General features: G+C 47.4%; 1 protein-coding gene and 1 long non-coding RNA gene across 2 annotated transcripts in view; one reads left to right on the forward strand and one right to left on the reverse strand.

The window, feature by feature from the left end:
• LOC144806253 (uncharacterized) overlaps positions 1 to 1,175 on the forward strand; it is a 74,934-nt gene extending 73,759 nt beyond the window's left edge. The window contains exon 3 of the long non-coding RNA XR_013605742.1: positions 1,058 to 1,175. This is a non-coding gene — a long non-coding RNA (uncharacterized LOC144806253). The remainder of the gene's footprint in view (positions 1 to 1,057) is intronic.
• Positions 1 to 16,599, reverse strand: part of LOC144806251 (uncharacterized) — a 100,694-nt gene that overhangs the window by 66,843 nt on the left and 17,252 nt on the right. The window contains exon 2 of the mRNA XM_078672651.1: positions 16,459 to 16,577. The gene's annotated coding sequence lies outside the window, so the exon portion shown is untranslated. The remainder of the gene's footprint in view (positions 1 to 16,458; positions 16,578 to 16,599) is intronic.

Here is a 16,599-nt window from a genome sequence, read left to right on the forward strand (position 1 = left end):
CCATTATCAAGTGTAGTGCGCATAAAAAAATCATTGATACCACAGGGGAGGGAAATGCCTTTGCTGACCAGGTAGCAAAAGAAACAGCACAAACAAAATTGTCCACTATGTTTCCCAGTGCTTCTGCAAGGTGGGTGTCAGAGACAACAGTGTTTGAGAATTACAGAAAGAGGCTACCCCTGATGAAATGATGCAATGGGAACAAGAAATAGGGAGATTAAATAAAAATAACTGCTGGATTGATTTAACAGAAAAACAGCGATGGCTGCTGCCAAATGCACTAGTGTATGCAGTAGTCACTATGGCTCACGGTCCCGCTCATATTGGTGCGAAAGGTATCTGTGCACTTTTAGACCCCGTATGGAACAATTCGAATATTCCCAAAATTGCTGCACATGTGGTGAAGTACTGCATGGTTTGCTTGCAGCATAATCCGGGGGGGGAGGGAGTCAGTTCTCAATGGGAATTTTGCACCCCTTCCCTACCGTTTGAGGTGATACAAATGGATTATATCCGGCTGGAGAGAGTGAACAACCTTAAATATGTGCTTGTGGTGGTGTGTGCTTTTAGAAAATGGGTCGAAGCATATCCAACCAAAGATAATACCGCCCCGGCCACTGCAAAAGCCCTAATCAAAGAATTTTTGCTCCGATTTGGTTTGCCCCGGGTGATCTGGACAGACAACGGGGTACATTTTAATGCAGAACTTGTACAACATGTATGTAATGGTTTGCGAATAAAACAGACATTTCATGCAGCCCGGCATCCACAGTCCGCAGGACTGGTTGAAAAATATAATGGTATCCTGAAGTTAAAATTGGCAAAGATCCAAGAAAGCACGGGCCTGAGTTGGCCTGATGCGTTGCCCCTAGCTTTAATGTCACTGAGAGTAACCCCCCATTCTCGAGCTGGGTTGTCACCTTACGAGGTCGTTTTTGGTCGACCTGCTAATGTTTGGGGTGTCCCGAGACCCAGGTCCTTCCGTGATATTGACTATCCTATGATGACAGATTACCTGTACGCTTTAACTAAAGATTTGCGTTCCATTCATCAACAGGTGTCAGCAGTATTGCAGCCACTGCCTGAGGGTCCCGGACACCTCCTGGAGCCAGGACAGTGGGTCCTGGTCCGAAATTACCAGCGGAAATCGAGTTTGGAACCGAGGTGGAGTCGTCCCTACCAAATCCTCCTGGCCACCCGGATAGCAGTGAAGGTGGACGGGAAGAAACATTGGATTCACGTCTCCCATTTGAAGAAATGACCTTTTCTGCTTCCCTTTGATCAGCAGAACCGAGAAGGAGTTCTAACACAGGAGGGAGAGCGGAGTTCAAGTTTTGTGCCTTTCTCCGACGCCCTTGAGTGCGGGCAAGGGGAAGGATCATCTGTGCCCCAGGCAGCTGAATCAGCCTCTACCCCAGAATCCGTTAAAGAGGCTGATCCTTCAGAGGCCCATGAGAATTGTTGCACCGAATGTTTCTGCTGCCGTGTTGTTTCATGATCAGGAACAACCTGGCCACCTCAGATACAACTTACGGCCCCGAAGACGACGCAGTACCCCAGGTCCGGATGCAGGGAGATAGGTAAAGACTTGAGCTGCAGGCCCGAATTAGCTCTTTACTGCGGTACTGAGCGAGACACTGGACTGAACCCGTTGAGAGCTTGGAACTGTTGTGTTGCTCTGTTCAGAAAGAAAGACTGTGTTGCATTGTGGGCCTGAGTTGTGACAACGGAATCCACTTTGGGAGTTTTTTTTTTTTATGAACGATAGGAGCCTGCCTGTGAGGCTCTAGAGGGACGCAGGAAAAATGAAACCCTCTGGTAGTTGGCTTATACTTCATCCCGAGTTTGGTGTTTGGACTTTTAGTTAGGATGTATCCCTTTGCTCGTGTTGCCTTTGAAGATGAACGGCCCCTTGCACCCCGGCCTTTTCTCGACAATGTCCCTATGTTCTCTGGTTGGGCTATCAAAATAAAGATAGCCTTTGTGGTAACCATTACTGTGATAATCGTAATATTAATGAGTGTGTTCGTGTATTTAGAATTTCAGTATCCTATGCATAAGGTGTTAGGTACCACTACAGTTCCCCCAGAGCACTTCTTTTATACTTTGCTTCCCCATAAGGAAAGACACCGAGAAACGTATAAATTAAATGTATTTATTGAAATGTTGCATCAGGCCCATAGTGCCACTAACACCACAAATGGTTGGGTGTGCGGCCTCTTGCCGTCTGTAATGCATCGTCATGACTTATTCATTTCCTTACCATTATCACATCTAGCAAGCTGTGAAGCCTGGTTCCAATTGTTGTCTTTGATGTATTTGCATTATGTGGCTGAACCTAAAAGATATACTGACTAGGACTATGAAGCCATTTTGAGATATATAGAACAGCATCAGGGATTTGACCCATTAGGGAATGAGGGAGAAGGGTCCTTAGACCCGGCTGCATGCATGAATATATATACCACCCATGAAAATGCTACCTGGCTGAAGGAAGAAATGTTCGATTTTGAATGCTTCAACTCCACACAATATTTTCAGCACTTCCAGGATCATAATGTTACAGATGATATTTATTTATTTATTTATTTAGTGTATTTTGGTATCGCGCACAGCTACCCCAACGGGGTGTCCCAGCGCTTCTGTGTAACTTCATACTGCATAGAAGGATGTTAAAGATAACAATCAACAGAACAGGTGGGTTTTTATGGCTCTCCGGAAGGGTTGTTCCTCCTCGATCAACCGAATGGCATTGGGTAATTTATTCCAGAGAGCTGCCGTCAGTACGGGGAAAGATTTTCCACCGGAACGAGATTTCCTAAATCTAGGAACAGTGAGAAAGTTTTTTGAAGAGGAGCGTATAGTCCTGGAGTTGTTATAAGGAATCAGGCACATGGCAAGATAGGCGGAGCCCTTGCCTCACAAGGCACGATGAGCTAGGATCAGAGCTTTGAATTCTGCCCTTTTTTGGACCGGTAGCCAATGTAGTTCACGACGGTGAGGCGCTATATGCTCACGTAAGGGGATACCGCTGACCAGTCGCACCGCAGCATTCTGAACTGTCTGGAGGCGATGACAGAGCCCTACAGACAAGCTGGTGTACAGGCCATTGGCATAGTCAAGGTGAGAGGTGACTAGTGCCTGTACCACGATCTTCCTGGTGTTACTGGGCAGAAAGTGAATAAACTTTTTTATCATTCGGATCTTAGCTTGGCATGCAGCTGAGACTGTGTGAACTTGATGGGAGACTGAAAGGTTAGAGTCCCATCTAACTCCTAGATTTTTCACAGAGTCATTGGGAAGAGGAGGAGCGCTTAAATCCAGAGGCCACCAGATATTAGGATCGAGAGGTGTAGGTTGGTGGAAAAAGAGGACCTACGTTTTACCTGCATTTAGCCTTAGGAAATTACTATCCATCCACTGGGCAATAGTTCGTAGGCAGTTTTTTAAGGGATCAAAAGTAGTGGGAGTAATGCTGTTATATGAAAACAAAAGCTGGATATCATCAGCATAGGAGGTGACTATTATACCTGTTTGGGCAATGATATCAAAAAGAGGGGAAAAATATACATTAAATAAAAGCGGACTCAGCGAGGAGCCTTGTGGGACTCCCCACCGAAGCGGGCGGCTTTCTGAGGTGAAAGGGGGGGTAAACACCGCCTGGGTACGGTTGGACAGAAAAGATGATATCCATCCTAAGGCTGTGCCCTGGATACCCTTTGAACGCAACCGTTCTAGGAGGAGGGGGTGGGAGACGGTGTCGAACGCTGCTGAAAGATCCAACAGCACCAACACCGCTCTTGATCCCTCGTCCAATCTCCATCTAACAGCATCAGACATCTCAATGAGTGCCGACTCAGTGCTATATCCTGGCCTAAAGCCGTGCTGAGAGTCATGAAACGCACCGGATGTTTCGAGAAAGCTCGCTAGTTGTTGTTGAGCGAGTCTTTCAAGGACTTTAGCAGGAGCCGGTAGCAGCGAGATAGGTCTGTAATTAGTGGGCTCACTAGGATCAGCGTTAGACTTCTTAATTATAGGAACTAGTCGTGCCTGTTTCCAGGTGTCAGGGAAAAGTCCCAATTTAAGTGAATCATTCCAGATCTTGTTCAGGAAAGGGTTGAGAACAGGTGCTAAGGATTTGTACTGCTTAGCGGGCCAGGGGTCAAGCGGGGAACCGGATTTGATTTTAGAAAGTTCCGCCAGTGATTGTTCCAAAGTGATCTCTGCAAAGTCAGAGAACAGGGACTCTGGTCCCGTGGAAGGAAGTGGAGAGAAACTTTTTGTAACCTGAGTATTGCTGGGAAAGGAGTCATAAATGGTGGCTATTTTATTTTCAAAAAAAATAGAGAGGTTGTCACAGAGAATCTGTGATACCAAGGGGGGACGTTTTAGGGCTAAAGGATCCGTAAAAGATCGCACTGTTTCAAATATTTCCCTAGATGACCCTTGCGAACGGTTGATTTTTTCTTCTAAAAATGTTCTTTTGTGTTCTATGATCTTCTTCCTATATTTTTTCTGAGCATTTTTATAAATGCTTTTACGGTCAGGAGAGAAGGTAATTCTCCAACGTCTCTCAAGACGTTTACATTCCGATTTAAGCTCTCTGAGATCGTTCGAGTACCATGGGGCCGTAGGAGCTGAGCGATACGTTTTTATAGGCCTGACTGGGGCGATTTGGTTGATTACCAAGGTAATCCGATCATTAATGTTGATCAGCCGTGTGTCAAGATCTAGACTTGTGTCTGAAAAATCAAGCGATAAAAGACGAGGCGCAAGACTCTCAGAGGAAATCTTGCTCCAGTTTCTGCCTAGTTGTTTGGACGAATGTGTCTATTTATAGGATGACAAGGGAATGTAAAAGGGACAAGCAAGTGATCTGACCATACTATTGGAACTGGTTCAGAGACCTCTACTCCTTTCAAGTTGGTACAAATAAGGTCAAGGGTGTGACCCGCTTTGTGAGTGGGGCCGCTAATATGTTGAATCAGTCCGCCATCTGCCAAAGTAGATAAAAAGTTGATAGCGGTAGTATCCTCAGGATTATCAACATGGAGATTAAAATCCCAGAGAAGAGAGAAATTGGCGTATCGCAATGAGGCTTGTAGACTAAGATCTAAAAAAGCAGGAAGGTGAACTGGTTTAGAGTTCGGTGGTCGATAGGCCAAGAGACCCGAAAAAGTAAAATTGGGAGAAATTTAAATTCAAAAAGGGAGTGCTTCGATACGTTCTGACTGGATAAAGGGGAACGAAGAGATGGTCCACTGGGATCTGTATATAATGGCCACTCCACCCCCAGGGTGTGAGCTTTGTCTGTTGGCACATAGTATACTGTAGCCAGATGGAATAGCTAAATGTATCGCGGGGTTAGTGTCGTCTCTAAGCCATGTCTCGGTAAGAAACAACAGGTCCCATTTATCCTCTTCCAGGGTGTGAAATACATCCAGAGAATGTTTGACTAGAGACCGACAGTTTAACAGGCCGGCCTTTAAATGTGCCAGTGGCAGAGTTTTCTGCTGGAGGAGGCAATCATGCTTTCCATTGTCGGGTTGTTCTAAGAGACATTTTATAAATGGAAAGAACAGCCTGTCGGTGGTGTTATGAGTAGATGGCAGAATGCAGTGTATGGGCCGTAGAGATTTAAGCCTAGCGCTGTCATAGGTCACAAAAGGAGGGGTGCCAAGTACAGCAGTACCTGCGTCTGCGATCGCGTCCTGGTCGCGGACGGGCGCAGACGGGCAGGACTCTGGCACGACTCCGGCGCAGGTCCGGCGCGTCCGCTGATCGCCTCCGCTGCGCGGAGACATGGTCTTCCGTTTATATAGTGGCCAATCGGTGCCTTTGAAGGCTACCCCACTCTAAGATGGCCGCCAAAGTCGATCCTATCACCCTGAACAGCGTTCCAATCAGCTGCGGGGAATGAGGGTCTTGGTGACGGGGAGGCAGCTATCTTATTTGCGAGCAGGAAGGGAACGGGCAGAAAATACCCCCACCGCTTCTTATTCGGGCGGAGGAGATAACCTGTGCGTGCTACACAGCTTCGTTTTCAAGCTGAGTGCCCCTGAGCTAGTATTCAGCCATGTAAGATTCAGCAAAAAAAGTGCCTTAAAAAGCTGCAAGAACATCTACTAAAAACGTGCAAATGAAGATTTTAACAAACAAAACAGCAACCTCCCGGCTCACGCCTCAGGAGGGAATGGTAGTTACAACAGAATTAGAGAACCAATGCCACGCTATCCCTTATATAGTGGCCAATCGGTGCCTTTGAAGGCTACCCCACTCTAAGATGGCCGCCAAAGTCGATTCTATCACCCTGAACAGCGTTCCAATCAGCTGCGGGGAATGAGGGTCTTGGTGACGGGGAGGCAGCTATCTAACTTGCGAGCAGGAAGGAAACGGGCAGAAAATACCCCCACCGCTTCTTATTCGGGCGGAGGAGATAACCTGTGCGTGCTACACAGCTTCGTTTTCAAGCTGAGTGCCCCTGAGCTAGTATTCAGCCATGTAAGATTCAGCAAAAAAAGTGCGTTAAAAAGCTGCAAGAACAGCTACTAAAAACGTGCAAATGAAGATTTTAACAAACAAAACAGCAACCTCCCGGCTCACGCCTCAGGAGGGAATGGTAGTTACAACAGAATAAGGCCATGCCGGTTCCCATTTTGAATAGTTCTGCTTCATTTTGTATTGAGGGTAAAGGACATGTTAAGGTAGGAAATAGTAGGTGTAACTGATTACTCCCCCTAATGTATACTTTGTGTGTGGTGAAAATGCTTACACTTGGCTTCCTCGAGGATGGGCGGGGCATTGCTATCTATCTTTCCTTTACCCCCAAGTATACACAGCCCCTTCAAATTATCATAAAGATCATCAGTTAATAAAAAGGAATTCAGCCCTATACGAGTTAGTAGGAGTTTGGATACTGATAGCACAGATCAGACCGACACTGCCCTGGAACAATTCGTAGATCTAGCAAAAGGCCTCTTCCCTATATGGGGTCCTATTTTTACCAGCAGGGAAGTTAGACGCCTGTCTAGAGTAGTGGAAAATGTAGTTCAAATCTCTGCTGGTATTTTAACTAATCTGACTGGAGAGCTTCAGGCTACGAGGCTCGTTTCGCTTCAAAATCGAATGGTGCTTGACGTCATCCTGGCTGACCGAGGAGGAGGATGCCGCGTGATTGGCAGCTCCTGCTGCGTGTATATACCCGATTCTGCTCCAACTATACACTTGGCTATTCAAAAATTGCACCGTTTGGCAGCAGAGGTCCATGCTGAAAATGGTACTTGGTCCTTAACATGGTGGTTCTGGAACCTTTTGTCCACCTGGGGTTGGAAGATCTTCAATCAATCAATCATTGCATTTATATAGCGCGCTACTCACCCGGAGGGTCTCAAGGCGCATCTAGAGGGGGGGTCCGCTACTGCTCGAACAGCCAGGTCTTGAGCTGCTTCCTGAAGGCGAGGTGGTCTTGGGTCAGGCGGAGGTGGGTCGGGAGGGAGTTCCAAGTCTTGGCGGCCAGGTGGGAGAAGGCTCTTCATATGCGGGGGACGGCGGCGAGGGCTTGGCTGGTCGAACGGAGGTGGCGTGTGGGGGTGTAGAAGTTGAGGCGGCTGTTGAGGTAACTTGGGCCTTGGTCGTGTAGGGCTTTGTGTGCGTGGGTGAGGAGGCGGAAGGTGATTCTCTTGTTGACGGGGAGCCAGTGCAGGTCTCTCAGATGTCCGGAGATGTGGCTGCGTCGGGGGATGTCGAGGATGAGTCTGGCTGAGGCGTTCTGGATTCGCTGGAGTCTCTTCTGGAGCTTGGCGGTGGTTCCGGCGTAGAGGGCGTTGCCGTAGTCCAGGCGGCTGGTGACGAGGGCCTGGGTGACCGTCTTCCTGGTGTCGGTGGGGATCCACCGGAAGATCTTGCGTAGCATGCGCAGGATATTGAAGCAAGACGAGGAGACTGCGTTGACTTGTCTGGTCATGGAGAGGGAGGAGTCCAGGATGAAGCCCAGGTTGCGTGCGTGGTCTGTCGGTTTGGGTGCGGTGCCCAGGGCCACCAGGAGTCGTCCCAAGCGGAGGGTGAGGGGCCCAGGATGAGGACTTCCGTCTTGTCTGCGTTCAGTTTCAGGCGGCTGGTCGTCATCCACTCGGCTACTTCTTTCATCCCTTCGTGCAGGTTGGTTCTGGCGGAGGCGGGGTCGTTGGTCAGGGAGAGGATCAGCTGTGTGTCGTCGGCGTAGGAGATGATGTTGAGGTTGTGTTGGCGTGCGATGGCCGCGAGGGGGCTCATGTAGACATTGAAGAGGGTTGGGCTGAGCGACGAGCCCTGAGGGACGCCGCAGATGACTTCGGAGGCTTCTGATCTGAACGGTGGTAGGCGGACTCTCTGGGTTCTTCCGGCGAGGAAGGAGACGATCCACTCCAGTGCCTTCTCCTGGATTCCGACGTTGCTGAGTCGCTGCACTAGGGTGCGGTGGCAGACGGTGTCGAATGCCGCGGAGAGGTCCAGGAGGATGAGGGCCGCTGTTTCTATGTTGTCGAGCAGGGCCCGGATGTCATCGGTGGCAGCGATGAGGGCGGTCTCGGTGCTGTGGTTGGCCCTGAAGCCCGACTGTGACGGGTCGAGGGATCCGTTCGTCTCGAGGAAGGCGGCCAGCTGCTTGTTGACTGTCTTCTCGATGACTTTGGCAGGAAACGGGAGCAGCGAGATGGGGCGGTAGTTCTTGAGTTCGGTGGGGTCCGCTGTTGGTTTCTTTAGTAGGGCACTGAGTTCGGTGTGCTTCCAGCTCTCGGGGAAGGTGGCGGTGTCGAAGGAGATGTTGATGATGTCTTTCAGGTGTGGTGCGATGACAGCGTCGGCCTTGTTGAAGACGTGGTGAGGGCAGGGGTCGGTGGGAGAACCGGAGTGGATGGAGTTCATTGTCCGGATGGTGTCGTCGGTGCTGATCGGGGTCCAGGCGCGGAGGGTGGTGGTGGGGGGCGGTGGTTCTGTTGTGGCGTGCGTTGGTTGAGCGCTGAAGCTGTTGTGTATGTCCGCGATCTTGTTGTGGAAGTAGGAGGCGAGGGAGTTGCAGAGGTCTCAAAAGTATGACCATTAAAACAGATTATAAGCGTAAAATAGACAGAAAACATGTCCTGGCATTTACCTACTCGAAAATAACAGCACGCCGCTGGGCAGTCCCTGGGACCACTGCCGGCCCTCAAAAAATATTTTTAGACACAGTCACAAAGTGGAAGGGGTAGCCTGGGGACCCCTTCGAAATCGCGACTGCATTACCACCCTCTTGAAGAGGGTGGCCATTTGCAAGTGTTTTGAGACTGCAATTGTGGTCACAAAACATTCACACATAGCATTGCGGATGCAATTAGGAAGGGAATGCCCCTTCCTAATTGCGACTCGCAATTCCTGTGAGGGAGACCCCGGGCATACCTCCAACAATATGTGTAGCGACCATCAAAAGCCGGCCTGGAATCCTTCTTGGTACGAAGAAGCATCCGCTCCACTCCTGTTAACTGCTGATTTTTCCCTTCCGCAGAACCCAGGAAGTTATCCGGAAGCGGGAGCACTCACTCACGTAGGAGGCGGGAACGAAACCTCAGACAGCCAATCCGAGAGAAGAAAGAGGTCACGACTGGCTGGAAAATGGGGAAGACGCTTCAGAAGGTGCGCCGTTGGACAGCCTAGGAGCAGACGTAGGAAGCCGGGCCGAAGACTAGCCCAGCAACCAAGCCGACACCCAAGCAGCGGACCGGGAAGACTTCGCAGCCCACGACGCCGTAGCCTGGGGTCCCGGAGACAACAACGCGGAAACGTGGACCGAAGAGTGGTGGATTCTGAAAGTCGCGCCCGCCGCCACAACTCAGGAGAGTTGTGGCTCGTAGCGGTACGTGTTGGGGAAAAGGGCTTAGGGAGGGGTAAGGGAGTGTGTTAAGGGCGGCAGGTGGCATTGGATAGACGCAGTGGTGTATGTGTGCAACCAAGGGTCAATGGGTGATCTTAATGCCTGAATCACGCTCTGTCCGACTCTTCCCGTGCACTATACTGCCTGCTCTACCTAGAAGCCTTACCTCGAGTACCCACACACCCGCCCCTATTCCCTCAGTCACAGCTCTTTCCCACTCATGTGGTTCATTTTGGTGACGGTATCCTGAAAAGAATAAAACAGGGGAATCTTAACCGAATTCTCTCTTGTTTTTGTTTTGAGACACTCCCGGAGATACAACTGTAGAAGCCCGTAATAGGCTTCTGGGCCACATAGAAGACCAACCTACCAGGGAGCCCTCCGGACCTTGAAGAAGCTACCTCAACTCCTCTTTGTTTGCTACATTTTGGGACTGCCAAGACGGTTACTTTTATCCACTTTTGTTACAATCCCAAATAAAACCCTTCCAATATTGACCCCATACGGCCTCCTTGCTTCTGCTTCCGACCGTCCCTCCGTCATTTCCTAAACAGCGAGTCGCAAATAAACTGCGACTCGCTATTTTGGAATTGTACATGGCCAACAGTGATTTTGCATGTGCAAGCGGGTTTGCAAACCCATTTGCGTATGCTAAATCACGTTGTACATCTGGCCCCCTGTGATTGATTCCACTGACTCGCTAGACATTGTTGCAGAGGACACATGTGAAGCCTTGCATGAGGTACGATTGAAATGCGGGATGCCATCATTCCCAGCAGATGCATGAAGACTTTGGGAGACGGTGTTGAATGCCGCAGAGAGATCGAGTAGTATCAGAGCTGCAGTGTGCCCTTGGTCGAGCAGGGTGTGGATGTTGTCTATGGCAGCGAGGAGAGTGATCTCGGTGATGTGGTTGCTTCGGAATCTGGATTGGGAGAGGTCGAGATGGAGTTTTCTTCGATGAATTTTGTTAGCTAGGCATGGACGATCTTCTCTGTGACTTTGGTCATGAAGGGGAGGAGGGAGATGGGTCGGTAGTTTTTGAGGTCGGTGGGGGCGCTGAGTGCTTCTTGAGCAGGGGTCTGCCTTTGGAATTGTTTCCTCTATATCCTCCTCTGTAGAAACCTCTAGAGGAAAAGGATTGGATGTTACCTTTGTAAGAGGAAGCATTTGAGTCTGAGGATGTTGTTTTGGACCCTGCTATGTAAAACGAGCGGTGAAAGGAGCCTCTATTGGATGGGGACTGGAGTGCTACAATGGATTTTGCTACTTCAGTGTCCTTTTTTTTTCTTCTTCTTTTCTAAGGATTGGTCAACTACAGGACCAACCAGCTGTTCTTTGTCAAAGGGAGTGTTCAAAACGGGCTGTTGAACCTCAGGAAACCCTGAGATCCTAAGCCATGCACGCCTTCTAAGGAGAATGCTGGTATTGATCTCCCGAGGTGAGATCCTAAGCCATGCACGCCTTCTATGGAGAATGCTGGTATTGATCTCCCGAGCTGAGATCCTAAGTCATGCACGCCTTCTGAGGAGAATGCTGGTATTGATCCACCGAGCTGAGATCCTAAGCCATGCATGCCTTCTATGGAGAATGCTGGTATTGATCTCCCTAGCTGAGATCCTAAGCCATGCACGCCTTCTATGGAGAATGCTGGTATTGATCTCCCGAGCTGAGCTCCTAAGCCATGCACGCCTTCTGAGGAGAATGATGGTATTGATCTCCTGAGCTGAGATCCTAAGCCATGCACGCCTTCTATGGAGAATGCTGGTATTGATCTCCTGAGCTGACATCCTAAGCCATGCACGCCGTCTAAGGTGCGGTGTCCGCTGTGTCTAAAGCACATCTCATTGAGGAGTTAGAAATGAGTTTCCCCTCTTCAACTAACTGCTGTGCCTTAGTTTTGTGTTCGTCTGGGAGATATTGGGGCAGTTACTCCATCTCTTCCCAGTGTGCCCTGTCGTACCTAGCTAGTAGAAGAACACCAGGGGTCTTGACTCAAAACTCAGCAAGGCTGAGCCAAACTAAAGTATTTAAACAAAACAAATGCCAGTGCTGAGAATTACCGTCAGTAGCTGAACGATTGTAAAGAAAATGCTGTTATGAATGTAGCATCAACAACTCGCTCCAAGATTTGCGAAAAAACACATTTTTAATTACTTTTTAAAGTTTCTTCATTTTTTAAATGCAAATTTTTGTGCATGGAAATACAAACATCATATAAATACAATATATACAAACACAAATAGTACTGTGATAACACTTGCACACTTCATACATTCGTTGGCCAAACATTCACGCACATACACTCACTCAACAGAAAAAATGCTAGGTCTCGGTGTCAAATATTAAATGTAATAGGTTGAGCACTCTAAGAAATATTTTGAATGACACGAGACCACTGTGGTCTACGCGTTTCAAACCCCGGTACTTGGAGGGGTTCTCCTCAGGACCAAAAGTGGCACTGAATTCCTTTGCTTGAGGTTTCGACTTGTCGTCAAAGCGGAATGTACTTCCAATCGAAATGCGCGCGAGGGCTACTTGGGAGGTATTTCTGGCTGTGATGTGCTTCTTCTTTAACTGGGAGGGCGCGGGTCCCCTGATGGATTCTTACCGCATTTGGTTTCTGTGTCAATATCCAAAAGCGGGAGGGCTGAGTGCTTCGCCTTGGCTGGTCAGTGGTCTCGTGTCATTCAAAATATTTTCACTTCAAATAACAAATAGTCAACAACAAGAGGACTTTGAAACCCTTTCTGATTTATAAATGTTACAATTTTGATGAACAAAGAAAAATATTTCTTAGAGTGCTCAACCTATTACATTTAATCTTTGACACCGAGACCTAGCATTTTTTCTGTTGAGTGAGTGTATGTGCGTGAATGTTTGGCCAACGAATGTATGAAGTGTGCAAGTGTTAAAATCACAGTACTATTTGTGTTTGTATATATTGTATTTATATGATGTTTGTATTTCCATGCACAAAAATTAGCATTTAAAAAATGAAGAAACTTTAAAAAGTAATTAAAAATTTGTTTTTTCGCAAATCTTGGAGCGAGTTGTTGATGCTACATTCAAGTACCTAGCTAGTAGGCCCTGTGTGTTTGTGATGCGTCAATGGTTAGCGGCTTGAACAGCTACTCATTTCCCAGAGGCATCTGTAAGTTTGGATTCTTTATCTGGGGGAGGTGCATCCCCAGAGGTTTGCGAGTTAGCTCTTTTGCGAGCGTTGTAGAGAGTCAAGAGGTAATTGTCCCTTAATAAACACAGGATCTGATGGTGAGGGTTGATATTTTTTATCTAACCTTGGAGTTATAATACATGCTCTGACAGGGTCTTTAAAGATATCATCTGCATGCCTCATCATGCCTTCAAGCATAGGGAGTGTTTGACTTCACCTGTGCGTAGACTCAAGAGTTTCAAATATAAAGTCCTCCTCTAATGTCTCTTTATGTGATGGTACCCCCATGATACTCTGCTGCTCTGGCAATGAGCTGTTCATAAGCCATATTATCACCTGGTGGTGATGGCTTTGCTGGGTAAAAGTCAGGCTCATTGTCTACTGGAAGTCAATGGTGTAATCATTCCATGGGTCTGCAGGCGAATGTTTGGGATCCAATTTGGCCTTAAGAACGTCTAAAATTGGTTATGGAGGCTCGAGAACATTGTCCTCGGATTTCGGCTAGTCTTTAGAATGTTTCTCCTCAGAAGCGAGGTGGTGTTTCGAAGCGGAGGGTTTCGGCTCCAAACCAGATTTGTCCTGGAGCCTGATGATTTCGGATCCGAAGGTAATTTCTTCTGACTCGATCCGGAGCTGGAAGGCTTGACGGTTTGTTTTGGTGCCGAGCCGAGGGACGCGGCGTTGGAAACATTGTCTCGGTGCCGACTTTGGCCAGAAGGCAGAGGTGGTGCTGTAGCCTTATGAGTTTTAGAAGAGGATTTAGGGGGCAAGGGGTCTTCGGTACTCATGGCACCATGTCCCGAAGGCACATCTTGGGACTCCAGATAGATTTCGAGCTCGGAATCGGACTCTGGAATCGCCTCTTCTTCAACGGAGGACGCTTCTATCTCTTCTAGGTCAGATTCTTCTGCAAAGATATCCAGAGTGTTTTGAATGCTTTGGTTCTGCCTCTCTCGTCATCGAGCCGGATGATCGGGTAGAGTCCTATTGGACCGAAACAACTTACAAGCGTCGCAGTCTTCCTCCTTGTGCTCCGGAGAGAGACATAAGTTACAAACTTGATGTAGGTCAGTGCGAGGGTACTTGGCGTGGTACCAAGGAAAGAAATGGAATGGAGTCCGTTCCATTTGTAGAAGGCTGGCCCTACATAGCCCAACGGTTGCCCACAAGGTTTTCTATCAAAAATGGAGAGTTTGTCGATCAAACTGAAATGCGGAGAACAAAGAAATGTATACTGAAACAATACTGTTGAGGGTAGAGTGTATTGCTGCGCACCAAGGGGAACCCGAGGAACGGTTTCGGAGCGCAGCAATACACATCCGAACCCGTTGGGGGTAAAAAACAATCTAACAATGGAGTCAATGCCCATGACAACTATCACCGAAAGGAGGAGTCACCTTAACTCGTGACTGGAAAGACTTCTTCAAAGAAAAACAACTTGCAAACATTCAGACCCAACACAAGATGGCAGGAGTATGCAAAGCATGTGCATCTACAGCACACATGCCTCGATCAGAGGATTAATGGCCCCAAATCCCTGCCGTGGTATCTGGTCATGTTGTTGCTGAGTGTGCCATGTGATGTGACAGGCTATAGTGCTTGGTGTGATTTAGTCATTTTTGACAAAGTGGCGTGCTGAATGGTTAGGCAATTTTTGATTTTCTTTGATTTTGGGATCGTGTGATATAGTGCGATACCTACCGTATGATGTAAGTAAATAAATTACATTGCTAATATACCATAAGGATGTGGGGTGAGTGTTATTAGGGGCGAAGACTTGCTGATTATATGCAGAATAACAGGTCTGGGAGGTCACTGCTGACTAGGGCAGGTTAGCAGCTGCAGAGGCCTTGGGCATTGATCCTATTGAGGATAATATGTGATGGGCACTGGTGACTGGAGCTGGCTAGCAACAACGCTAGTCTCGTATTCATTACAAGCAGGAATTGAGAAAGCATAACTGGATATATTGGTTTCTTTAATACCGATAATTGGTTACACACGAATGCCTAAATGTGCATTGATATATTACAGAACCAAAATACAATATTCTTATATTAATTTGATGTGTCTGTTCACCTTAATATGCCTGCAAAGTTATATGATTCTATTAGGGCCCAGAACCATTTCATTTAGTGATGTCCATCTGCACACTTTCCTGCATCTTGTAGTAAATTGAATATTGACAAACAGAAGTGTTATTTCCAGAAACAGTGAATTCTGCAGCTTGTCTGTGTATCTTTGATCTGCACCTCACAGACTCCTCACATTCCTCTCGAGAGAAGATCCTGCCTCCTACTCATTAGTGTTGTTTCAGTAACTGGTTCTATCACGTGTTCATGTTTCATTGACTTGTATTAGGAGAAAAGTGTATAAAAATACATTGTGTAGCATCAGCATTATATTCTCCAAATTGCTTTAGGGTGGATGCTCTCGTCCATTGCAAAGACAATTGTCACTTGTTACTTTGCTTGGCCTTTTGCTATTTTTGCATTAAATGTATGATAGATGTGTTGGCCTCCCGGTGTGTAGTGTTTTATTTTACATAGCACAAAAGATGCTGAGGAAAATGGCAGTCCAGTATACACAATCTTCATATAAATTAACTCACAGTATACTGTTCTGGAGGTTCAGTCCCACAGACATTATCTCTAACTGAACGCAGACACCCTAGGAAGCATGTGCTTTTCAAACCAGTTGCCCTCTGATGCGGCGTCCTCGCTGTGGAGAAAATTAGGTCTCATTTACCCTTTTTCCCATATTTGGTCCTGATGAAATGCCAACAGATTGCTCCATGACTACACAGGGCATGAAAAAAGTATAGACCCCAGCTTACGAGCTGGTCCATAGATGATAGACACTTTCACACAGTGATAGGGGCCATTAGTTCCTCAATTTCTCTGCCACCGTTTTTAATCTCAACATGGACGAGGAAGATCACATTAACTATATTGCGGGAACTGGTCGATAGTTGATCTTATATTCAGACTTTCACCAATCTCACATCTTATGACACAAACATTCTCTGTCCTACTATGCTCATCCGGCGTACTTAATAAAATATATCCGACAAAGTGCCCTCTTGTGGTGCCTGCCAGGCATTGTAGCGCCGGCCTGGTGAGGAGTATAGTCCAATGATGAAGCATGTCACCTTCAGGTGAGTGAACGCAACTTGTCTTAAAAGCACATGCTTCTTAGGGTGTCTGCATTCAGTTATAGATAATGACTCTGGGACTGAACCTCCAGAACAGTATACAGTGATTTGACTGTTTTATTTAACACATGTACATAGCAGATATTGGCGCTTGCTTGTTTCACAAAGATGATCCGATAGCTGCCTCGGAGCGCACTTCTTACAGACGAGTATGGGGTTATCATGTTGCTGCTACAAGGTCCTTACCTGTGCGAGTTATCGGGATAGATGCAGGGGGCAGACCCAAACCAGCCACACGTGGAGATCAATGACAAATACTGAAGAATTAACAGAGCTTCCAAGCTGGTGACCATTACTTAATTGACCTTGAAAATAAAAGACATGTTT

This window comes from Lissotriton helveticus (assembly GCF_964261635.1).
Source record: "Lissotriton helveticus chromosome 1_1 unlocalized genomic scaffold, aLisHel1.1 SUPER_1_unloc_57, whole genome shotgun sequence".
Lineage (NCBI taxonomy): Eukaryota > Metazoa > Chordata > Amphibia > Caudata > Salamandridae > Lissotriton > Lissotriton helveticus.